The 27,068-nt window shown below is 34.2% G+C and overlaps 1 protein-coding gene across 2 annotated transcripts in view; it reads right to left on the minus strand.

The window, feature by feature from the left end:
- Positions 1-27,068, minus strand: part of SULF1 (sulfatase 1) — a 205,112-nt gene that overhangs the window by 157,956 nt on the left and 20,088 nt on the right. For both annotated transcript variants that reach the window (XM_051970069.1, XM_051970068.1), the window contains exon 2: positions 2,235-2,327. The gene's annotated coding sequence lies outside the window, so the exon portion shown is untranslated. The remainder of the gene's footprint in view (positions 1-2,234; positions 2,328-27,068) is intronic.

Genomic DNA, 27,068 nt, shown 5'->3' on the forward strand with positions numbered 1-27,068 from the left:
AGTGTGACTAGACTGCAATATATTAAAAAAAGAGGAATTATACAAAAGAAATTACATAATAAATGCCATCAGAGAAATAAATACCTGGAAAAAATGAAAAATTAGTCTCAGAGCTAGAAGACAATCTTTGCACTACATTCATATCTGTGCAATGTCATGACAACTTGAGGAATGTCATGTGAAAAATTGGATATACTCCTTTTAGCAGATTTATAGGGGGAGGTGAACAAGAGTAATACAAGATGTGCAGTTACATGTGGATTGTAATATGCGTTATTGGAGGGAAAACCCACATCAGCAAGAATAAAAATCCACAAAGATTTCTTGAGCCATTCCCTTTGCTTTAACATTCATTTATTTATATTAAAAGGTAGAAAATTGTCTGAAGTATTGATTCCCTCTGATGAGAGGTAAAAAAAAAAGGATCATTCACTTATTGAAACTCTGATACAAACTGTTTTTTATTTGTAAGCATAGTCTTTTTGACTTGGTCATATGGAATTATTTTAATTATCAAATTTTAATTTTAATTACCAAATGTACAGCTTGTTAATTCTTGTGGTTTTTCCTTATGTTTAAAAATTTAAATGTGTGTGTGTGTGTGTGTGTGTGTGTGTGTGTGTGCTTCAGAATTGTTAATAAGTATAAATTCAAAGCTATGTTGCTAAGGCCATTGGATCATGTCATATGCCCCTATTTCACTTAAAAGTCCCATAAGATCAGAGACTAATGATTTTTCTTTGTTTTCTCTTCCAATGTTTAGTGCAGTCCTTTAAAATAACAATACATGTTTTCTGAATGAGAGTTTGATATAATTTAGTCTCATCAAAGAGCTACTAAACAATTAGGAATAATTAGTGAACTTCACTAACATGTTTACATTCTTGATGTGGGCAAAACTCCATGAGATCTTGGAACAACCCCTAAAGACCACAGTCAGTCAATCAGCAAGCATTTATTAAACACTTAATATATGCCAGACATTGCAAGTAATGTTAGGAAACTTATTTCCTCACTACACTAATTTTCAGTATGGGTCCAAGGATAGATTGCAAATCTGTCAACTGAGGCCACACTGAGCTGTTTGGAAAGACTCAACACCAGAAGACTGAGAAACAGATTTTATACAATTTTATGCATAACATACACACACACACACACACACACACACATATTTATTAGAGTAATTTATGACCCTTTGCCGTCATCATAGCTAACATTTACAAGGTGTTTTGAGATTTGCAAAGTATTCTATAAATATTACATTTCATCTTCACAACCCTGGCAGACAGGTACTACTGGTATTCTCATTTTACAGATAAATAAACTGAGAGAGGTTAAGTGACTTGCTCAGTGTCACAAAATTATGATGATGATGATGGTGATGATGATGCAGAGACCCAATATGCCAAAAGTTTTGCCAAAATGTTCATCATTTTTCTAACTACATATAATTCAACATGACTTGAAGATAAACCTTGATGAATGTAGCTACCCTTGCTTCTGAGTATAGCCTATTCAAATATTCAGGTACTGATTAATTGCTATTTGGATTACTTAAATCTTTATTTCTGTTCTTCTCTCTTCTTACCTAACTTTTAGGCATTTCTTTGGTTATCAGCATCTTATCAGAGAGGAGAAAAAGAAAGGAAAAGAAGGGATTTTCAAATTTCCATGCATTTGGTTATTTATTAGCATTTAGATGAAAGGTCTGATAATAAGAAAAGTTGAAATCATTGAGTAAAGTAAGATCGAAGGATTATCTGAGAGTTTCAATTATCCATGATAGCCCTGGCTCTCACTGCCATGTTCATTTCATAGGCGAATATATTTCATTTTTTTTACCTGTGTACTTTAGGTAATCTAAACACCAGGCATATTCCAGAACATTTACTTATTTTAAGTGCTTACTAGATACTATGAATTATAATACATAAGAGAAATATTTCTCAGTATCATAAAAAGATCTATCTTATGGCAAATGTAACTGTTGACTGTCTTGCATAATCACTTAGCAACTTAGTAAATGACCAAGCAACCCAGTTAGCCTCATTTCCCCCTGACTCATATCCTCCCCACCCACTACACAGACATACAGAAACCAGAAAGAATACCTTACCCCCTTCCCACTCTCCTTGCTTAATAATTAGCTTTACTTAATACCCAGGATACACAGCATGTTCAAGTGCCTTTAGGATTTAATTAATCACCAGATAAATATTTGATTTGGGTACCTTTGAAGATTTTCTGCTACTATTTTGTCTTGGTGAACTTGCATGCCATTGACAAATTCAACTATCCAGAAGAAGGTAGGTGGCCTACAGTACCTACAAAGGGAAAAAGAAGAAATGTCATTAGTTGCTCTCTGTCATCTGATTTTTCCCATCGAATGAGTTTTGTCCTTTTGTAACTTCAAAGAGGAATACCATTAGGAACACTACACCCCCAATTTGATTTACACTGAAGATTTTTTTATATCCACTTTAAAAAGTCTTTGAAGCATTGTGGGTGAGTCAATCCTCTTATTTTCAATTTTGTCCCTCACCTGACAGCGTCCCTCCTCTAACCCCTTAAAAAAAGAGCCAAGAAAACAGAAATTCTACAAATACAAAAGACAACCTAACTAATCTAGGTGGATTGGGGTGGGGTGGGGGAGAAGCTTATCAACAAGATTAGTCTCATCTTATTATTCTCAAGAATTGAACTGGCATTGATCAAGAAATATTTGTAAGACTGAAAATGTTTCTAATTTGTGCTAGTTTTTAAAAAAATTATACTTCAAAGGAGAATTTAAGATTTATCATAGATACTTTAAAGCATTACAAAGTTTGTTTAAAAGAAAAGAAAAGAAAATAGATACTAGTGTTTAAAAATGAATCAGTTATTGGGCTATCTGGGTATTTTTAGGAAAGACAAAAATTACTTTAGAGACATTAAGTATGGAATTAAGCAATCTTGCTACCATGAAAATTACAGCACAGTTAGAGAGCTATCTTGTACACACATACTCTGATAAATCAAGATCTCATAGGCACAGTCCAATTTTTTGAAGTTCTTTAAGAAAGTTAATTTTCTTTTTCTCTTCCTGTCTAAATACTATCTTTTATTTAAAAATCCCTTATTTCCTGAGAGAACAGGGAAGAAACATGTAGTCCTCTTCTCAGTCGAAATTTGAGACAATAGGTGAAGAATGTTCTCTGTGTTTGCCTTATTAGTCAGTCTACTATAATTATCTTCTTTTCAAAGGAGGGTTCAAGTGTTTAGGGAATATTGAGAAGTGCCATTTTAGAAAATCAATTAAAAATAAAATAAAAATTTTATATAAAACTTTCTACACTCCACACTGGCAAATATTTTTACATAATCATCAAAGACAAAGAGAAAACTAGCAACACAAAGTCTAGATTCACTGTATTAACTCAGTGACTTTAGATCAAAGATTTAGAACTAGAAAAGTACCAGGGAGACTACTGAATTCAATATCTTCATTTTGCAGAGGAAGTTATTGAAGATATGAAAGGTTACCAAGGGCCATACATCTGGTAAGTGTCTGAAGCAGGTTTTTTAACTAAGAGTCTCCAACTCTGCTATCTACTTGTTTCTGATTCCTAGCTACCTCCAGACTGGTTCTGAGATGATTGTGGTGATTCAAGTTAAACTAAGGCAGATTCATGGACCTCTGGTCAAGATATCTCCTCAGATCTGAATTAAGGATGCAGAGTATGAAAGTACAAATAATGAATCTGTAATCAGAGCATCTGTGGTTGAGCCTGGGCAAGTCAATAAAACTCTCTAAGCGCCAGTTTCATTATTGATCACTTAAACAGGCATTTATTAAGAGCTTACTAAGTACAAAGCACTGTGTTAAGGATTAAAGATACCAAAGACATGAATGAAATTGTTCCCTGATCTCAAATAGCAAGGAAAAGTACAAATATATTATCTATCTCAATGGATGATGATAGGGGTCATAGATTTGGGGATAAAAAAAAAAGCATAAATTTGGCTAAGTCCCTTAATTTTACTGAGGAAACAGAGACCAACAGTCTCATCAAATCAATCAAATCATTTTAAAAATGATTTGTTTTATATTGTATTTAACTTATACTTTAACATATTTAACATATATTGGTCAACCTGCCATCTGATGGAAGGGGTGGGGGAAAGGAGGGAAAAAGTTGGAACAAAAGGATTTGCAACTGTCAATGCTGAAAAATTACCTATGCATATATCTTGTAAATAAAAAGCTATTAAAAATAAAATAAAATGATTTGTTTAAGGCTACTGAAGTAGTAAATTTTAGAGCTGGCTTTTAAACCCAGGACACCCAACTCCAAATCTAGTGGTATTTCCATTATACCATGCTGCTCTCTAATCAAAGGAGAGAATGAGTCAAAATTGCTTTATAAAGTGTTAAATTGACATAAATGGCTTTCCTTCTTCCACTAAAATTCTACTCTAGTTCCTCATCCTAGTGTGAAAGTGGTCCTGGGTTGTTGAAGGCTATCCTCTAGAGGAACATAAAATCTGGCAGGTCCTACCAGGTTGGAAAGGCTTCAAGTGTGGGCCTGGTGCCTGATTCTATGTTTGTTGTCTGAGGGCCAAGCTAGCAAAGTTTGGAGAGCTTCATTACTGGGTTGGCTACAGAATGGCAAATATTTTGGCCGTGGCAATTTGCAAACACCAAGTTGTAAAAAGTTGATGCAGAGAGTATCCATAATAGTGAAATCATTGGACCTTCAAATATTGGATTACTACTACTACCACTACCACCGACACTATTACTGCAATAGCTTTCTAACTGACCTCTTGTGAATCAATCCAACCTTTATGCCTCTGCCAAGCTAATCTCTATTAAACTTTACCAATTTCATGTGACTACTAGCATCTAACTCCTTCAATGGCTTCCATTTTCTTCTTAGATAAACACCAATCTCTTTAGTCTGACTTTCAAAGTCCTTTGTAGGTCTTACTTATCTCCAAATGTATTGCCAATGACTCTCCAACTTCAGTCTCTCTGCTTAGTCAGACTGATCTTATCTTATTATACATAGAACTTGTGTTGGTCTTTGGTGCCTCTTTTTTATACATTGTCTTCCTAAGATTTACAGTGCTTTCCCTCTAGTCTCCTTATCTAAATCCTCCCCACCCTTCAAAGATCAGCTTAAATCCCATCTCTTTCAGGAGGTCTTCCCTAAGAGCTCCAGCCTTTATTAATTCTCTCACTTGAAATTAGATAATACTTTGAAGTTCAGATGCATTATTAGAATTTATAAATAAGTGTTGGCTTGTATAGTTTGTTTTTGTTGGTGCCCTTAGTTATCTGTTCCGAAACAGTTTGCAAACATTTTTTTTTTTTTAGTAATTTTGTAATTTATGCCTCCCCCCCCTTCACTAACTCTGCCCAATGCCATTACATAGTAGGCACTCTCAGGACTTGCTGGTAGATTGTTGTAGTATCACTAGAAAGTTGTGGCTTTATTATGAGTCATTTCTGTTCCTTGAAACTTGTTTCTAAGGCTGATGGGGGGAGAGGGTTATGTTAACTTTAAAAATGGATCTAAGAAGTCAGTTTTATCTAGGCTGTCTAGAACTTTCCTTGGGATAGAACTTTGGTTCTGACACATATGACTGAGAAAGAAAATACTATTTCCTTGATTTTCTTCCCTGACTACTTCCCAGGTTTTCCAGGCCATACTTCTTAAGTTTTTATGTGTACCTATTTAGCATATAAGTTAAATATCTGAATCTATTAAAACTATGGTAAAAGAAATGCTGAATTAAGAATCTGAAATAAATCATGTTTAAACAACCCTTTTTATTTTTTGCACTTCTCAGATTGGATAAAAATGATTGTAAGGAAGCAATTTTTAGGGTGTTATGGTATTTTGGATAGAACTGGACTTTGAGTCAGGAAGTCATGGGTAGGTGAGGATGCTACTGCAAACAATCACTAGGTGAATCACAGGCAAATCACTTAACTATCCTGAACCTAAATTTCTTCATCTGCAAAAGAGAATATTAATAGCATCCCCCCCTCACAAAGTTGTTATATAGATCAAAGGAGAAAGTAAGATAATATAACAATAATGATAATAACAACAAAAATCACTAATGCAAATCAAAAACACTAATAGTTTCAGGCACTAATGTAAGATGGTAATAATGATGATAATAGAGAAAACTTTCAACATACATTCAGCATGCCACATTGCTACAGAGATTACCAGGTATAAAAAAGTAAGAAAAGCAGTGGATATATTCAATAATTCATCAGAGATAATACTTGAGTGCAGCAGTAATATTTATAGCCTCAGAAGTCCATGCAAAAATACACAGAAATTGGGTAATAAAAGGAAAACAACTTAAGGATCCAAATTCAGTCTTATAGTTATCATTGATACTTGGTACAATGTGACTAATGGCAAATAAAAAAAGCTTATTCAAAATTAATAGATTTGATAAGCTGGGTAATATAGTAGTATTATATATCATATACATTTATTCTTTGGAAGAAATCTATAATGATGGAGAAAATTTGTGTGAGGATCCAAGAATGGAAATATACTGTGATAGAATGATACAACAGATCACATGGCTGGAAGTTATAAAGAAGCAATGAGTTCTAGAAACAGATAATAGGGTAGACACTAGACATAATATAGTAGCAACAGGGGGCTTAAACTATTCAAACATTTACTGAGATGACCTTGCTCTTCTAAAAACAGAGTAAATGATATATTTCTAACTTTCTTTGATGATAGTTTCATCCTTTAGAAGGTGAAGGCAAAGAAGCTGCTATCTTAGACCTGATTCTAATAAAAACTGGTTTCTAAAGTAGAAACAAGAGACCTTGTTAAAAAGAGACCATATCAAAAGAAAACCAAAAAGAAGTTACCATGTCATCTGAGATTTTGCTATAGACATGGAAGAGAGAATCAAGTCTAACCTTATGTACATTATAAGTTTTAATATCAGATTTCAAACAATTCAGAGAAATGATAGTAGGAGGCCTAAAAGTCCAGAAGGGAAGTTAGTCCATTCTCAAAGATGAAACTAAGGATAAAAGCACAAATAATTGTGGTAAGAAAGAAAAGAGAAGAGCTCAAGAAAATTTTTGTTTTAATTTAGATTTTTAAATATATATATATATTTAGAAAATGGAAAAGAGGGCTAGTGATTGAGGTTCTATAAGAATAAACTCAGTCATGTGAAAATTCAGAATTAATCTATGAACTATCTTAGAGTCCAACAAAACTTTTGTTGGACATGGAGGCAAGAGAAAGATTAAAGAAGAGAGAAGGCTATTACTGAGAGTGAAAAGTATGATATAGTAATAAATATTATAAAAATTAGAGCAAAATTATTTAATTTTTATTTGTTTGATTTTCTTACCAAGAAAAAAAAAGATCTTCAAACTGAAGGAGAAAGAAGGGAAAAGAATAACTGTTTATTAAATACTTGCTATATGTCAAGCACTGTGCTGAGTGCTGTGCAGCTATTACCTCAGTTGGTCCTTACAACTCTGTTGTTATTACCCTTACTTTGTTTTTGAGGAAACTGAGGCAGCCAGGATCTACTACTAGTCTATTAAACATATGAGACTGAATTTGGATTCATGTCTTCCTGATTCTTGTCCCAGAACTCTATATATTGTGCTATCTAGTCACCTAGGATGTTTAGGGGGAGAGGAAAAGAAATTGAAATCAATATAGGGAGGAGATAGCAATAGAATGTCTAATTGTGTAAATGAATTCAAATCACTAAATCCAAATTAACTATATCCCAGGTTACTAAAAGTATATTTGTATGTTTGTAAAACAGCTGTTGTTGATCTTTGAAAAATCATGGAGAATAGGACAAGTATGAAATGATTAGAAAGATGAATATGGTCCCTATTTTGAAAAAGGAAAGTAGACTTTTCAAAACTTTAGTCTGATTATCAGACTCAAATTCCTTAATAATCTTACTATATATTATTAAATTTATGGCTTATGTATACTTAGAAAGAGATGTTCAAGTCACTGATGAGTCTATATGAGTTGAAAAGAATAAGTCATATCATATTCTTTTCTTTTTTTAAAAAAAATAAGGTTGCCAAACTTGAAGATGAAGAGTACCATACATGCATACATAATGTCTAGGCACCATGCAATACACACATGTATGTGTGTGTATGCGTGACTGCAAATGTAAAAGATATTTATATGTGTAAATGGATTAGGTGATAATACTGTTAGGTATTTAAAAACTGGTGGAACAATCTTTCCAAAACAATGGTGGTTTATGGATTGATGTCAACCTGGAAAGAAGTGCATGGTGGAATGCCAGAAGGCTCTGTCCATGGTGCTGTTTGTTCAACATTTTAATCAATAACTAAGAACACATGTATGACATGCTTATTAAATTTTTTGGAAGACACAAACCTGAAAGAATAGCTAATATGTTGGATGACAAAACTGGTATCCAATAAAGATTATCAGAGGCTGAATCCAATCATATAAAATTTGATAATAATAAATTTAGTTCTATACTTGGACTTAAAAATGCACTATTCAAGTGCAAATCTATGTAACAACTCATGTAAAAAAAATCTGAATGTTTTCCTGGACCACAAATTTACTCAGTGTGGTTTAATAGGGTGTCATGGCAACAATAACAAAACTAAATGGAAATTTAAACTACATTTAGACATATATTATCCAGAGATGAATACTGGTAGTACTGCTGAAATCTGGCCTGGTCAGATTACAACACATTTGGATCTTTATGTTCATTTCTGAACACCAAATTTTAGGAAAAGCATTAACAAACCAGAGAAGTCTGGAAGAGAACAGCCAGGATAGAAAGATTTTTTAAATGCCATATATGGATTGGATGAAGAAACCGAGAGTCTTTAGCATGAAAAAAGGAAATTTTGGGGAAAGAGCATGTCTTTAAGAATTTGAAGAGTTAGCTCATGGAAAAAGGATAAGAATTGTTTTACTTGGCTTCATAAGATAGACTTGAAACAATGGTTGGAAATTGCAAGGAAGTAGTTATACCTCCATAAATGGAAGAATCTTCTAATAATCAAAGTTGTACAAAAAATAGAATGTCTTACCTTGGTGTATAGTAATAGCAGTACGTAGTATTTTTAAAGCATTATGTTTTAAAATTTATATTATTTATAAAAATAGTAAATGTTATTCTCATAACAATACTGTTAAGTAGGCATTATGACCATTTTATAAATGAGTTTAAGTGACTTGCCCAGTGTTACTCAACAAGTAAGTCAAAATATAAACTTAGGACTCTCTGAGTGTAGGTGTAGCCCTCTATCCACTAAACTACATAGAGTCTATCTTCATCAATGGAGGTCTTAAAGCAGAGGCTGGACATTTCAGGGATAAAGAGGAGATCTTTATCCAGTCTCAGATTGAGAAGATGGTCTCAAAAGTCTCATCTCAACTCTGTCATTATATTATTTAATAGGATTAGAATTTAAGAATATCTCCAAGGACCAAACTAAATCAATTAGTGTACTGCCTTATTTTTATCCCTAAAACAAAGTAGAAACAGAATTAAAAATTTTATTTCAAAATAAATATATAACTAAAATGTTTATCATTTGATGCACATGGACCATCAAGTCTTAAATATCATCATCTGACAACTTCAGCTGAAGAATTTAGAAGCCATAATTGGAAAATTTGACTCTATCTAACCTTATCTTTAGATCAGTAAGTCTTTACAGCTAGCACTCGATCTTTGTCTATTGATGGTTTAGATCAACTTAAAGGGCTTCTTCTTAACTATCTTGACTTCTTTAGTTGCTTAGAAATTGAGCTTCATTTTTGGGTCTCAAACTATATGAACATGCTAGAAATTCCTGGGAAACATTATTAAAATTGTAACTCTTGATGTAAAACACTAACACTATTCACAATAAAGAGACTAAAACAGTAACAGGTATTTAAAAACAGTGTTGGGAAGCAATTTTGTGTACAGGATCCATGTAAATATTTAGAAAGACTTATGTATAGTAAATATTTATTTTATTGTCTTATATGCTTATCCTTAAACTCTGTTCTAAGACTGGTCTTGGCTTTATTATTGAAACTTGCTTTATTCTCCCTTTTCCTCCTCAAGGAAAATTCAAATCAATTCAGAAACTGTTTCCCCCTTGGGAGAAGTTGGAAGGTCCAAAATGTTCTCATTAAGGAAGTTTCTCTGAACTACACAAGTCATACCATTGTGAGTGATGAATACATGTGGGACCATTACTTCACACACAGTGACATGAAAGCAGAAAACATGTGAACAGAAAGCCAAACCTAAGAGAAAGTTGGAATATTTTCAGATTTTCAGGGAACATGGAAATCTAACATAAAGAAACTATCCTTGGGAATCAGGTATCTAGGGGATCATACATTTATAACATCACCATTTCTGTCTCACAGAGTGAGTAAGCCCAGTGGCATAGATAGCACCTTGCTGTAACTCATCATGAAGAGGTTGTCTTAAAGCAATAACTGTAAAATCAGGGTTCTAAAAAAAATCTAGCAAGAAGCTCATATGGAGAATGGGGATGCATGTAGGAGTTCAGTATAAGTTTCATATATAAAAATGATAACAGGAAACATTCCCCAATACATCCTACTTCTTATTTAATATTGAATTAATTAATATTGAAATATACACTGACACATGGAGCTGTGATTTCATCAGTATTGGGAACTCCCACAATCCTTTTAATATTGTAATCTATTCATGATTTTCTTAGCAGTAAAGATCTAGAAAATTGCCTGACTTGCTTTGAGTAACACAGCTAATAAGTTTAAGGAGTGAGATTTGATCCCTGATCTTCCTGACCACAGGCCAACTATGGTATCTATTATACCACACTGCCTCTAAACAATTACATATTCTTCCATTAATAATTGGTCAAAGGATATGAATAGGCAGTTTTCAGATAGAGGAATCAAAGCTATCTATTGTCATATGAGAAAATGCTCTAAATAATTATTGATTAAAGAAATACAAATTAAAACAATTCCAAGTTATTACTTTATACCAATCACAGTGGCTAAGACAACAAAGAAGAAACATGTTGGATGTTGGAGGGGATGTGGGAAAACTTGGACATTAATGCACTGTTGGAGTTTTGAAGTGATACAACTATTTTGGAGAGCAATTTGAAACTGTTCAAAGGTCTATAAAATTGTGCATGCCCTTTAATCCAACAATGCTACTGAATAGGTCTATATCCCAAACATAAAAAAGTGAAAATAATCTATGTGTATAAAAATATTTATAGTAGTTCTTTTTGTGGTGTCAAAGAATTGGAAATCAAAGGGACGCCCATCAAATGGGGAGTGGCTAAACAAGTTGTGTTACGATTATAACGGAATATTAAAAGAATTATAAAAAATGACAAATGGGATGATTTCAGAAACCTGGAGAGACTTGCATGAATTGCATAGTAAAGTGAATAGAAATAGAAGAATGCTGTACATAGTAATAGAAATATTGTTCAATCCTACTCAACTCCTGACTTTCTAAGTAGTGATAACTATTCTTTATATTGAAAGGATATGGCATGGGTAACTTCTTAAACCAGCTTCTCAGAGCTCAATGGGCATGGATTACCTTGTATAAAGAAATATCACAGGACTTTGTGATTTCCTATATGGTCTTGGGTTAAACTTCTTTTGCCAAGAAGGTAAATAGCATATGCTGTTTAGTTTTCAAGCAAGGTATAGCTCTAAAACCCAGCAAATATGATGGAGGCATTGCTACAGATTAAGTTCTAAGGCTGGAAAGGATAAAATGTACAAGAAAACTAAAGTGATTTTAAAAAGGGTTGGCTATTGTCTTCAATACAAATTAAATACCATTGAAGATGCTAAGAATTTTGTCACTAATACTGGTCTGGCAATAGGCAATGACTGGAATTATGATGGGCAGGAGAAGATCAAACTCAATTGGTAGTTATAAGAATTTCTGGGCAAGACATTATCTATCTTTATGCCTTCATTTTAAGCTGGATCTCCTGATCAAGTGGCACTAATTATTACTAACTGATTCCTCTTTTGTCCTAGGGGACACCATCTGTAGTGTCCTCCTCTCCAAACTACTTTGCATTGATTGCTGGTTGTTTGAGCATGAAAAGATCATGAAAATGACCATGAAACCCTTTGAACCTTATCTTTTAGTTTCATTCAGTAGGAGCAGTAGTTTTAAAAAATTAATCAGAACTTTTTCTCATTTGACTTGTAAAAGCCAAAACTCAACCTCTCTGAAAGTGTACCTGACCTTTGGCAAAGTTGTTCTTCCTGCTAAATGTGAATCTTTTAAAAAATAATACAATCTAATCAACCAACAGAAGCATGTAAATGATTAGAGTCCAGTGATCACAGAATGAAAGAGTTACTGGACTATTAATCCTTGTGATCACTTTCAATTGTTATTATTCTCCTACTCAAAATTCAAGTAAAATCATTTGGCAGTCCAAAGAAATAGCTTTTCCTTTCTTCACACTTCTTCCCATTATATATTTCAAACACTAATAAATATCACTATTTGATCACAAGGAACTCTCATGCGTGACTAATATTAAATCTGGGGAGAACAAATAGAAAAGTGAAACATTTTTGTCAATATCTCAGAACAATTAAAAAGCAACAATTGTTAACATTATGTATACATGCTGAAAAGTAACTAATGAGAAAACTTTTTGTCTCACTGAAATTCAAATATTAGCCAGGTCTTTAAATCTGATGTTAAAATTATGTCTAATATTGGTATCAACCACATTAGCTAAAGTTTGAACATTAGCTGTAACATCCATTTTTTTCTTAACCTAGGTGCAAAGAAAATGCAAATTCAGCCATATAGAATCCCAGTTAGAAATGCCAGTCATAAAATATACAACAATGGGCAATATTCTTATACTTCCACTGCCTTTACAAATTGGATGTTGATTCTCTACTCAATCCAATAAAGTTATTTGTACTACCACATTTATTACTGAATTTTTATATCACATGAACTTATTTTATCATTAGAAGCTTGGCTATACAATGATTAATTTTTGTCTAATAAAGCAACATGTGAAAGCAATCTGAGGAGGCACATCTTACTTTTTCTTCTAATTTAGGGATTAGAATTTGTCCCATATTTTCTAGACATATTTTGCTTTCATTTACTTTCCTTAAGGCCATTATTTATGCCGGAAAAGTGAATAGCCTGTGAAATACTAAGGCATATAATTATATATACCACTTCACTACTTCCAAACATCCATGATTTTATTGATGAAAGTACTCTCTGAATAAGCATAGATTATTCAAAAGATTATCCTGAGCACGTGCACACACACACACACCCAATCACCTGTGGCCAAGCTTCTAGAGATGAGCCTCTACGAAGAACATAGTTGGACCTCTGACAACAAAAATAAGATCTTAGAATTAAAATCTTTATAACTTAATTAGACCTTCTAGAATTCAGTCTCTTTAGTTAAACCTTAGAGAACCCAGGTCAGTCTTTTATGGCAAGATGAGATATTAAGCAGGAGTTTAAAAAAATAAGTATGTAAATTAACAAATCTAATTAGACGTGGAAAAACACCTTTTTTCCTTTATCATCACTAGTAGACTAGGTACTTAATACTTTGGCCACTGAAACCCAGGAAACAAACAAATAGAACCAAATTTCCCTTAATCCTATGTAGATCCCTATCTGATTCTGTAGTGATAGTAGCAAAATGGTAATTAAATTTTAAGATGAAAATTTAAATAGCATTCCTAAATCTAAATCTACATATTCATAATATCCTTATAAATACACAGTTCTATGTCAGAAAGGACTTTTTAAAGCAATTGTTTTAGTTAACAAACATTAGCTTTTCTCTTTTGTGCTTTCACCTCCAGCTGAAAATGAAAAAAAGAAAGAGAAACTTATCATAACAAGTACATATAGTCAAGCAAAGCAAATTCCCTCATTGGCCTTGCACCAGCCTACATGTCTCATTCTGTATCTTGAGGCAATCACCTCTGAGAAAGGATGAATAAAATAATAAGAGACACAATAACACATAATCTATTGGTTCTTTAGTAAATAATACTTCATAAGCTCTTCAGAAACTGCATTTTGCTCAGTGTTATTCTTCTGCTTCCAAAAAATTACCTTTTGTTGAAAGGCTACAACTTCACATAATATCAAATAATAGAGAACTAATTTATATTAATTTAGCATTCTTTGAAAAAATAGCACACTGATAATGACACTTTGGATTTTTGCCAGTGCTTAAAAAGTTAGGATTCTATTTCTTCCCTTCTAGGACTGTCAAAAATGTAATAGAAATTCACATTTCCACTATGTAGTCTTACTCCATTTATACAAGTCAGTGCAAGCTATGTGCACATACTGAGAAATGGGATGTAATCCGGTGTAAAAAGCAACTTTCAACAGCTGTTTACTCATTGAAATGATAAGCAGTGGAGGTAGAGATTCTGAAGATCAATGTTTGTTACTTTTTGCCTAACAAATCAGGCTTAATGTTTCAAGGAGAGGGAAGAAGAGACTGGCTGCTAGAGAAATAGATAGAGCCAGACAAGCAGACAGAGACAAAGGGAGAGAGACAGAGACAGAGTAAAGAGAGATAGAGACAGAGACAGAGACATAGAGAGAATCAGAAAGAAAACGACAGAAAGAGACCGAGACACACACACACACACACACACACACACACACACACAGAGAGAGACAGAGAGACAGAGAGACAGAGAGACAGAGAGATTGTGAAAGTGACCAGCTCTAGGACATCTGGAGAGAGGAATGGTAGATAATTAAGTTAATTGGCTAAAAGAAAAATTTTTCCTTCCTATTTTTGTTAGGGGAGACCAAGTTGGGTGGAGGATTTTGGACAGGAAAGCATTTTTTCATCACCCAAGAATTTGAAGAAGGGAAAATAGCCCCAATAATTTTAAAATGATAAAATGTGCAAGGTAGTGAAAAAACCAGTTAAGAAGTCCACCAACTCCCTCCCCTCCCCTCAGAATTAAAGTCAGAGGCTCATACTTACTCACAAAGGTTGCCTTCCAAATATTCTCTAGGAAAAATGTCCTGAAATTCAGAAGTTTGCAGAATAACAGAGATATAGTGACAATAGGCTTTCCTTCCCAAAACTCATTGTTTCTTATCTCCTTTGACCTCAGGAGGCTACCCTCGGAGCAAGGGAAACTCTCAATTCTGCTGTTGACCCTTCCCGTGGTCTCTGCCAAATTACTCAACCTCTCAGCCTCAGTTTTCCTATCTGTCAAGGGGGGAAGGGCTACCATCCGATACAGGCCACAGGATTCAGGAGCTTCATTAGTGAAGGTTTTGTCAAGTGCTTGCAAGATGAGAGGGTTACATAAGCACTGGGGTATTATTATCATCATACACCCCCATACAACCAGGGCTGCCAGACAAACAAAAGAACAGTTCCAAGAAGAGGAGGAGCAGAAACAGGAGTTACACTGAGGGTGAATTTAGGGACACTGCTTAAACTGACTGGATGAGGGAAAAGAGCAATTCAATATGTGCAGGCAAAGCTCTCTAAACAAACAGGGAGCTACAGCTGGCAGAGTCCAATGAGGTGAAGAAAGCCACAGGCTCTCATTGTGAGGGCAGGCTGCCTCGGGCAAGGATTCCGTGCATGTGGTTCCCGGCTCCATGTGGGCACAGCACAGTAGCTGTCTGTGGCAGGATGGAAATGACGAGGATGCGGTCTTTGGGGGCTGCAGGGACCAAGTGCTTAGTAAATACAGTTGTTCCTTAGACCAGGTGTTGCTCCTAATTTTCTGACTCTGGACTCCGCATTTTCCTATTGTTGGTTGCCAGTGAGTTTCTGCGTCATGATACAACCTGTCTCTTTTAAGGACCCTACCACTAAGGTGCTTTGTCATGAGGAGTGCAGGAAATGGGGTAGAATATATTGGGAAGGACTTTGGCTCAAATGACTTGGGATCAGCTCTACAACTTGGTAGCTGAGTGAAACAGGGAATAAGGACTGGCCCTGTGATTTTCCTGGTATAGGGAATTTCCTAAAAGGAAATTCCCTCTTCTAAAGCAGGTCAGCACCTACTCTGCAACTTGTCCAGGCTCTCATTGCCAGTATATGTCAGAGATGAGAACTTGAACCCACTCTACCACACCACACTTTGTCTTTCATTTTGGATAAATCACTTTAATCCTTTAGAACATCATTTCCCCCATTTTAAAAATAGGAATATAATGGTCCCACAGCCTCCACATGTTATCCTAAAAAATCTTCAGGGAAGTTGTAAAAAACTTGGGTTACAGGTAGGACCAGCACTAATGTCCCCTTTACTACCATTGAAGTGTCTGAATATCTAGTAGTGCACACAGAAGGCTTTCCTCTCCCTTGGCTGGTTTGAATTAGCACCACTTCCCAGGTATAGATTCCTTGCTCTCTTCCCCTACTAGGTTGACAAGAAATTTGTTAAAAACCTACCAGATTATGCTGATTTGGGGGAGTGCCACATTTTTTCTGTGGTCCTAGTTGGGCGCAACCAATTTCACCTGAGTCCCTGGTGGTTTCCACCAGTTTCTGCCATCTTCCCTGATTGCTTTTCTTACTGTGAGCTTGCCATGTCAATAAAAATGACTTGTTTTACTGTCTTATCTGCCCCATGTTTCTGTGTACTGGACTATTGGTATTTTTGATCTTTTCTAAGTCTGCATTAGGACAAGAAATAATAATATCCGCATTTACTATCCCATTGATTTGTTATGAGAATTAATGAGGTAAAGTAATGAGCACTTTGTAAACCCAAATTGTTATATAAATATTAGCCATTATCATCATTAGCATTATGATATGAAAGATAATGATAACAGTAAATTATGATTTTTGTTATCTTATTTTCTTATGTCACATACAATGCATTCCCCATGTACTAAATAATAACAATTGATAACCAATAATAATTATTATAACAAGAAATCATGTGGCACAATAGACCAAGAGCTGAGTGTGATAGAGCTGTGCTTAATCTGACATTGTCTTTATCAAAACACCTTAAATTGTTGGTCATGACTCCATATGAAGTCATGGAGCTGAATGTGAAGATTTCAAAAAATTTTTGGCAGCAGGAAAGTTTTTGAATGCAGTGACAAAAAATTAATTCAGAATCAAGCATAAAAGGAATCCTAAGTGTTTCTGACAGCATTTGTCCATCTTGCATCCCATGACTTTCCTGCAGCCCTGATTCTAAGCATAGAATGTACCTATTTTGCATTGCACATACATGAACTCTGCCAGAAACATCTTGGCTCAGATTCCAGACTAGGTTGTATTAAAAATGTCTTGAGCAAAAAAAGGTTATGAGTAAAAAAAAGCTTAAGAAACTCTGGTCTATATGATCACTGGCAAGTTATTTAACCTCCCTAAGTCTTAGAGAACATTAACATTATAAGCTACATGGATAAGTCCTTGACATGTTACTGTAATAATAGTAATGATGATGATGATGATAGTGATTTAGATAATGAAAATTTGTCTAGGAACTGCCAAGAATCACTGCATGTTCCTATAGTTTAAATCAAGGTTATGAGAATGTTGGAATATAGTTTAAAAATCTTCTAGTCCAAATCCCTCATTTCACATATGAGGAAACTAAGGCCCAACTTGTTAAGGGATCACACGGTAGTTAAGTGTCAAGTAGAACTAGAATAAGATTTATCACCCTTTGACATACCCCAATACACATAATAATGAGACCTATTAAATTAACTTAGAACCATGACTAATATCTTGGTTGACCTGCTCAGTGGACCTTAATTATGCCCACACCATCTACCTCTATATTCCACATTTTCTCATCCACTAAGAGATGAAAATTATCTATGGAATGATCTGATCTCATGGACATGTGTTCCAGTCAAACATGTCACCAGTGTTTTCTAAGAGTTCAAGGTTTTAAATAATAGTTTTTGGAGGGGAAGATCTAACATTTTCTGGCTCTATGACTGGGGTAGGAAAAAAACAACTTTTGCTTTAAATTAAGTTGAAGCTGAATAAAGACTGCATATATACATACATACATACATATATGCATACATACATGTGGACAATTAATTAAATGCTTCTTTTCCTAATTCAAGCAAAGGTAGGTGAAGGGTTAAGTGGGATGCAGTGTGAAGCGGGATTGTTTTTTTTTTTCCCCACAAATCACTTCTTTCATTCCAGAAACTGATCTGAGAATAAATGAAGAATTTGGGTGTGGGATTCCCAGTGTGGGAATTCTCAAGGTTAAAACTCTCACAGATGAAACTTATCTGTGAGTCAGAAGATAAGACTTGGGGAATTTCTTTAGGCATGAAGAGATTGAGGGGTTTCTCAAGAGTTACATTACTAGTAAGTGGCAGAGGTAAGATTCAAACCTAAACTTCTGGCTAGAAGCCTATCACTGTGCTGCCTTATATACCCCTTCTCATTGGAACAACATAGCTTAAATATTTTGTGTATTTTACAAATATTTTATATTTACACTTTTAGGTACGTGTTACTCTGCCAAAATAGAATGTAAATTCCTTGAAGTTAGGGACTATTTTGTTTTTGTCTCTGTGCTCCCACCAACTAGCACAAGATCTGACCTAGTATGATAAATACTTGTTGAATGGATGAATAAATTAGTTCACTCAAAAATACTTCTTCATATGAACCTTGACTTTCCGATTTGGGTTAGCATATGTATAGTAGTTTATGAAAGGCTATATGAATAGGAAAAGCATTATTTTAGGTTTAAGAAAGATATAATTTTAAATCCCTCTGGTTTCTCCTTACACATCTAGGATAATGTTGTAACAAAATAGAAAATACAGTACAAAACTAAGAAGAAACCTGACAAAAATATGAAATAAACAAGTCATGACTATGTAGCCCCCATTATAATCAAAATATTTACAAATATAGCTCAGTGTAAAGTGACTTCATTATTTGAATTTAAACTATTCAAAGGTATAATTATATATAAAATAATGTCCAATTGGGTTCAGCACAATATGTAGTGCAAAATAAAATAATGGGACTTTATTTGAACTGTAAGAATTACAATGCAAAGATATTGAGTCCATGGGAATTGATGTACTTTAATTTCAGGCTGCCTGGGATTTTTCCTTCTGTGCTTAATTTTTAAATACATAATTTCTACCTGGAGAACTTTTAGAAGAGCAAAGCTATATTACTGGCATGGCTTAACTTGGTTAGCATGGCTCCAGTGCAGTCCTGCCTACAGGCCAAAAAATAAGCACAATGACCTACTGGGATTTCTTCTAGTCCTATCATGTAAATCTTTCTTAATTGTATTCATTTGGTAAAATGAATATACAAATATTTCTCCTTCCTAGACAAGAAATCATTGCATAATAATCATTTTTCTAATATGAAGCCTTCTAGTCGTCTTTTAAAATTATCCATTACAGAAAAACTAGAGATGCCAATTTTTTTCCTCTTCATGAAATTTACTATGGGAAGGTCTTTCATGTTTGCACTAGTCTTTAGGTTCTAAATGAATTTTCTACAAAGTACATAGAATGCATAATATCACTTAATCATTTCTAAAAATTCAATAATTTTCATTTCCTTCCAAATATTTTCATTTTCCTTTTACTTATGAAGTAACCAAGTCACAGAGGTTGAAGAGTCTTGATTGCAGTATATACTAGTCTAATTTGCTAGTTACCAGATCCTCTGATACTGGATGGGTAGATAATGGACTTGGAATCCAGGGGAACAGGTTTGAATATGACATAGCAGGGCAGCTATAAAAAAGTCCTTTGATTTTTCTGAGCTTTAGTTTTCATCTCTTTAAAACCAAGCATAATATCCATAATATCTACTTCATAGGATTGCTGAGAGGCTTTAGTTAGATAAACTATATAAAGGGCTTAGTAACTTTGGTTTTTTTGGTGGAGGTGGAGGATGTCTAGGAAAAACTGGACTATCAATTTCATTGTTATAGATCACATTCAGCAAGATCTATAACTTAAAATCTTAGATGGAGGCTTTGGGGCATGGCAGGTTAAGTGACTTGTCCAGAGGCATCCAGCCAATATGCATCAGTCAAGGTAGGATTCATATACAAGTCCTGATTCTAAGGGCAATCCTCCCTGCTTCCTTAATAAGCATTAAAAGCTCTCTAAATAGACTTTATTTTTGATGCTGTTATCTGTAGGCTGCAAAGTGATAATGAAGTGAGGGTTACAAAATAAACATTTAAATTGGGTCAGTACAGCTTTACTCAGGTCTCAGTACCATTAAAAGGCCTTAATTAAATGTCTATTTGCCTCTTGAATTACCTTATACTTAAAGCTCTGTAGAACAAGTAAACAGATCTAAACACAAGCTGCCTGAATAATGAACCTGCACCATTCACACCCTCTCGCATTTCTTCTATGTGCTGTGAACCAAACTAATCAAAGTAGAGTCTGAGTCCTACTGGATAAGAGTTCATTTAAACCACATCTGTTGCTCATCAAACTTCCATTTGGGGAATGGATAGTTCTCTTTTGCAGTTAGATTTTTTTGGGTCTTATGGCATCACATACCCTGAATTATATTTCACAATACACTACAAGCACATTCAATGCTCTCAGGTCCCTAGTCTGAAAACTGTAGTCCTTATTCCTTCACCCTACTCCCTACTTCAAAGGATTCCTCACTTGACTAATTCTAGAACATAAATTGATTTTCTCTCATTTGTTGTGGTTGACAATAGGGAGGCTGACACAGCAGCATTGCTAAAATGACAGCTCATTTCTATTCCAGGGGAAGGAATTCCTATTAATGCTCTTAATGAGGAGCATCCCTATGAGAGACAGGGAATTGTCTATGCTGAGCAGTAACCTGATTAGGATTGCAAATACTTGGTACTTAGAAAGGAAATAATCAGCTGGGGCTGATTTAAGCAGATTCAAATTAATAGGAAGGATTAGTTCAATTCAGATTTCTAATGGTGTCTTGTGTATTTGATACAGATAAGATCACTAGGTAGAAGGTAGATTTGGAATTGGTCTTCAGATGCACTGGCATTCTACTGGGGAAGAAACTTATTGGATATCCTGATATAGTAAGAGTTTACATTTTCCTAGGGTTGGGGGTGGGGGTACTGGTGATTTTACAGATTTCAAGAAACTAAGGAAAGTTAAAGAAATTACATGTTATGTTAGTAGATATTTTAACAAACTTTTTTTATATGAAAGTTTGTAGTATTCCTACTATGTACAATTATGTCCTATGTGAAAGCAATAGTTTATCTAAAAAATACAATCCAATAAATATTTACTGTGTGCAAGATAATATACCATACCTGAAGGTACAAAAGTAAAAAAAAATTATTTAGTCCTTTTAATTAAGGAGCTTAATATCTAAGAGGGTATATATGTGTGTGAAACATATACTAAGCAAATGTTATTTGTTCTAAGAATTTGTTAAGAAAGGAATATAAATCACCAACTTAGTGTTGGTGTTCACCATTATTCTCTTCCCTTCTCTGAAAACTAGGATGACAGCTACCTTTGTCCAACATGTCAGCACATCTACAATCCTTGAGTAGCTCAGTATCTTTCAAAGATCTCTAATGAGTAAAGGAAGTTTATTTGGTTTGGTTACTGAAAATCATTGAGGACAGGTAGATGTTCTCTTTCTCTTCCTACTTATCTCAGATAGCACCTTCCTATTATCAATCTTTGCTATATCTTTTACCAATTCAAAGATCATTTACCTTGGTAGAGAAAACAAAAGCAAAATCAAAGGTGAGCAAATCTGACTTCTCTATCAATCATTAATATCATCTCATCAATCCTGAGACCAACGATCCCACTCTTTCTTTGATCCCACTGTTGGCACAACATAAGATTTTTTAAAAATCTTTTTTTGTTATTTTTATCTTTGCTCACCAATTCCAAGGCAATTTGGGCTTCAAGCTTCCTGACATTATCCTTAGACTGTGTCCCATGGTTGTATTTATATGAATTATACAGAATGAAGAAAACATAACTAATAAAACAAGATGATTAGAACATTTAAATTAAAATAACAATAAAAGGAAGTAAATCTCAGATGAAATTTAAAGACCAATCTTAATTGGGAGGACAGATGCAGCAGTTTCCCCCTTCTTGAAAGAGAAGTGGGGGATTTTGGAAGACTATAGAATGCTGAATATGGTAACAGACATCATTGCTATAATAGTTTTGCTTGACTTCTTGTTGTTGTTTTTATTTCAAGGGAGGGTTCTAGGTGTGTGTGTGTGAATCTGTGTGTATGAAGTATTAGTAAATGTCAATGCCAAATAACAAAAGTCAATCATAATATATAAAAAAGAAATACAATACAAAATAAACTCCAAATTAACTGATTGGTTCTCTGTACACCTAATCGTGTTGATATTTTAAACAATTCTTTTTTTCTTAACTAGAATTTGGTTTTTGTTTCTTCAAAATTTCATTCTTGAGAATTTTTTATATTTATTAGACTAACTTCTATAATTTTAGTAAATAAGATCCTACTTCTCTTTTTTTCTGAATTAAAATTCTATAAGGGAAGTCAGTTTATGAAATAAACAAAATGAAATAAAATGCAAAAATAAATAAAAGTTGTGAGGATATGTGACAGACTACACTTGGCATTTCTTCTATCACTATTTCTAGATTGCAGTTATGATTTCAGCACTACAATTCCCATCATTTCCATCCCAGTGACAAATTCCTCCTTGTTGGTAAAAATCATAATTCAGAATAGAATTTTCCCTTGTTTGTTCCTCTACCTTATCATTAAGACTAGTCAAGATGTTATTATCTATTCTGCTTTTGGCAGAGACTTTGCTCAGCATATGTTCAGATAATTAAAGTCTCCTATCACTGTTATATGATACTGACTTTTTAGGCCAGGCTTCAGTCCTGTGTTGTAATGGGGTGGAGTACTTAGAATCAACAAGACTTCAGTCCAAAACCCACTGCTGACACATATTAACTCTGCTTCCTTGGATAAGTCACTTAACATGTAAGTATCAGTTTTCTTATTTATAAAATGGGAGTAATATCCTCCTCATAATAGAATCAAATAAGATCACCTATGCAGAAAGAGCAGTAATTCTGGAGTCAAAGGATGTGGGTCCAAAATTCTGTCTCTGATTTCTTATCTGCATGTTTTTGTGAAAGTCATTTAGCATCCTGAGGAATCAGTTACTTCATATGTAAAATGACAAGACTGGGCTAAATGGTCTTCAGGATCTCTTCTAGCTGTAAATATAAGATTCTAGGATATGAACCACCATTATTGTCATCTCTTTTTGACAGTTCTCCTCACTGTTCTTTCTTTTCAGCTATTTCAGAGTACACTCTGATGGTAACATTCTGTTTGAACTTTGTCTAAGTATTCTTTGCCCTCTGTAGCCTTAAGTTAGTCCTTTTTTAATCTAGGTTTGGTATGGTGGGTAATTATCATAGGGATAAGGAAGGGAGGGATAGAATCCAAGAAAGAGTGAGGAAGTATTTTTGTTTTTTAAGAATTCAAAGTTGTAAGCATTAGTCTCCTGGAACTCCAGTCATAGAAAACTCATTACTTTCATTTCATTTTCCTGTAAGTATTGAAATAACCATTAAAAAAATAAAAACAAAAGCAAAAAGACACTGCAGGCTAAAATGCAGTCTGCATCATTCCTTCAATCACTTCTTCACTCCACTCCCAGAAATTCCTAGCACATTAGCTATTTACTTCTAGCACTTCTAGTTAATATTAAATTATCTTCCATGGGAATCTGTCCCTACTTCCATTTGCTATGCATCTTTTCAATATACATTACTGTATGGTCCAATTTGTGATAAATGAGTTTGCTTTATCCTCATTTTACATTGCTAACAAAGGGTTATCTTACAAGACAAAGGAAACTTGTCAACACTAAGTTCTAGTTTTTAATAGTTGGCATATTTCATCTTATACCAAGTCAAGCGTCTCATGCCATAGCAGTCAGGCATTCCTGATAATCACTGGAGTTAGAGCTTCACAATGTGGTTCTTTTATCTGGTTTTCAGTGAATCCTTTGCTCATGTAAATAGTTTCTATTCAAACATAAGCATAAAAATACATCTCAAAGACAAATATTTTGATTCTATTTAATTCTAGAATGTATCAGGCTTGCACTAAATTCAAGGCACTGTGCTAGGTTATGGAGATACAAACAAATAAAAATATCTGCTCCTTGCCCTCAAGGAGTTTAGATTTTCCTGGAGTGGAAGAAAAAAATGATATATGCATAATTAACTATAATAAAAGATAGGGAATAATAGGGGCAAAAACCAAGTACTCTAAGGATGCTTGAGGAAAGTAGGCACATATTCAGGAAGGAAGAATCTGGAAGGAAGCACTGAGAAAGTGATATCTGATCTGAACTTTGATGGAACATAAGGATTCTGAAAGAAAGTACATTTTTAGATGAAGATAAGGCTGGAATGCATTTTAGGTATGGGAGAGGGCCTTTATAAATTCACTGAGGTCAGATAAGAGTTTGTAATTTTTAAGAAAGGAAAAACATAGATCATAAAGTTTTGGGAATGAGGAAAATTTTTCATGTTTCAATTCAATTAAAAAAACCCATTTATTCAGTGTATATATTAGGTATTGATTGAGAAACATTAATGCAGGACCACCCCCCCTCCATGTTCCCTGAATCACTTCTACAATATCTCTGACAGGGATACCCTTCTTCTAATTGGGGACTTCCACTATTGAGGAGCTCACAAATAATGAGGTAGCCCATTTCATTTTAGGATTGCTTTTATTATCAGGCAAAGTAGTGACTGTCAGTGACATTATCTTTGAGAGGAATTTAGTAAAGATTAATAAGGTAATAAGGTAATTAATAAGGTAGTTCATAAGTAATAGTGTTCAATTATTCAATTATCGGTCTATTTTTCTTTGATTCTACAAATTCCAAAAGGGAAAAAATGGTAATAACCTGGACTAAGATAGGTAAAGTAGACTACTAAGAAGTGCCATGATCCAAAAGTGAAGTGCTAATAAAAAAATGTGGTTACTAATTAGAGAGCAAGAAAAGTGAGCAATTGAAAGAAAAGACTGTTTCATTCATTAAGTGAAGCTAAATGATTGATGGAAGTCTGCATATAGGATTTACTTCAAATGAATATATATATATATTTTTTACCTTAAGATTCCCTTACATCCAAGGGTTCGTAACTTAGAATCCAGGAATAGATTTCAAGAAGTCTGTGAACTTGAATGGAAATTATATTTTTATTTTTACTAATGTCAAAGTGAAATTTAACATTTCCTTCAATTGTTGAAAAACATTCTGAGAAGGAATATACATACTTCCCTAGAATATCAATGAGTCCATGATACTAAAAGGCTTCATTCAGCCTTAAATGAAGGACATAGGCATTTATTAAGCACTTATTATATGTTAGGCACTGTCCTAAGCACTTTACAAATATCTCATTGATTTTCACTACAAGCTTGGGAAGGAGGTGTAAGGTGATATAGAAGAAAGAGGCTGGTGAGCAGACTGTGAATATAACAACTGATCCCATTTTTATAGCATGTTCCAAAAGTCTAAAGCAGTTTTAAACTATTAAAACTTAAAATTCCCCTAAGACTTTTGGGACATTTTATAAGGTGCTTAACAAAACAAATCTTTGAGGCATTCAACAGGGTGTTTAACAAAGCAAAGCTTTGGGACATTCAATATAGTGCTTAACAAAAATGAAAAGAAAAATGCTTTCTTAAAACCATTATTAGGCAAGTAGTATACATACTGTCATTTCTACTTGATAGGTCAGATAACTGAGATTTATAGAAATTAGTTTATTATAGTCACATGTATAGGAAGTGCAGATCTACATCTTTTGCTTCCAAGTTTAGTACTTTGCCCATGAAAGTAAGTATGAATATATAAAACCTATTTTATTAAGCATTTTCTATATGCCAAACACTATATTAAGAAATGTTGGTATTCAGTCATTTCAGTTTTATCTGACTCTTTATGATCCCATTTGAGATTCTCTTGGCAAAGATACTGGAGTAATTTGCCATTTCTTTATCTAACTCATTTTACAAATGAGGGAAGTGAGGCAAATTGACTTAAGTGACTTACTCAGGGTCACATAACTAAAAAGTGAGGCTGAATTTGAACTCAAGTTTTCCTGACTACAGACAAGGCACTCGATCTAATGCTCCACCTATCTGGCCCTATTAAGAAATAAGAGTACAAATTAAAAAAAAAAAAAAAAGATTTCCTGACCACAAGGAATGCAGATGCTATTAGGAGTTAACACGTGTTAAAGACTGATTGCCAGGTCTGAGAGGGTCTTTGAAAGGAGGTATGAGCAAGGGCCATTTCCTTGACTTATTGGATGGAATTAGTGGTAGTCATGGACTGGCTATATGTGTGAGAACCTTAGGATCCCTTAGAATCTTGGTGGAGTTGCTTCCTTGCCTGGTCTATTTCCTCATCCCCAGCTGCCACTCAGACTTCCCATAAGCCCCAAAATCTGGGCAACAATGATTGCCACCATTCACATACTCAAGGGATCTTTCTGGCCAGGATCTAAGGGTGTGGTTTTTGAAAGAGAAATCTCCCTTTTAAAAAATATTTAGGTGGTGACAACAAAGACAGACCCTGATATCCAGGCAGTGATGCTATATCCTGTTTTGTCACACCCTGACATACTGAGAGAAACAGATTATAATTTGCTACAGATTTCCCAGTAAGTGTACGATTGTGTCTATAAAATAATGGACAAATCATTTGGCACAGAAAAATGATTGTCCTAGAGCTACCTCAATGAGGAGAGTGCTGGGAGGGAAATTTCCATGTCCCAAGTCCCATGCCTTATCAATACCCTCTCATCTCCTTTCGCCCACCCCAGTAAAGATGAGCTGCAGTGAACTGATTCTCTTGAATTTTAATGTCTAGTCTGATTTGGTTATAAATTTGTATTGTGGTATAACAAAGACCAGAACTGAACACCATTGTCATATGGTTCATTGTGTGATGTTT

Source organism: Antechinus flavipes, chromosome 1, assembly GCF_016432865.1.
Source record: "Antechinus flavipes isolate AdamAnt ecotype Samford, QLD, Australia chromosome 1, AdamAnt_v2, whole genome shotgun sequence".
Taxonomy (NCBI): domain Eukaryota; kingdom Metazoa; phylum Chordata; class Mammalia; order Dasyuromorphia; family Dasyuridae; genus Antechinus; species Antechinus flavipes.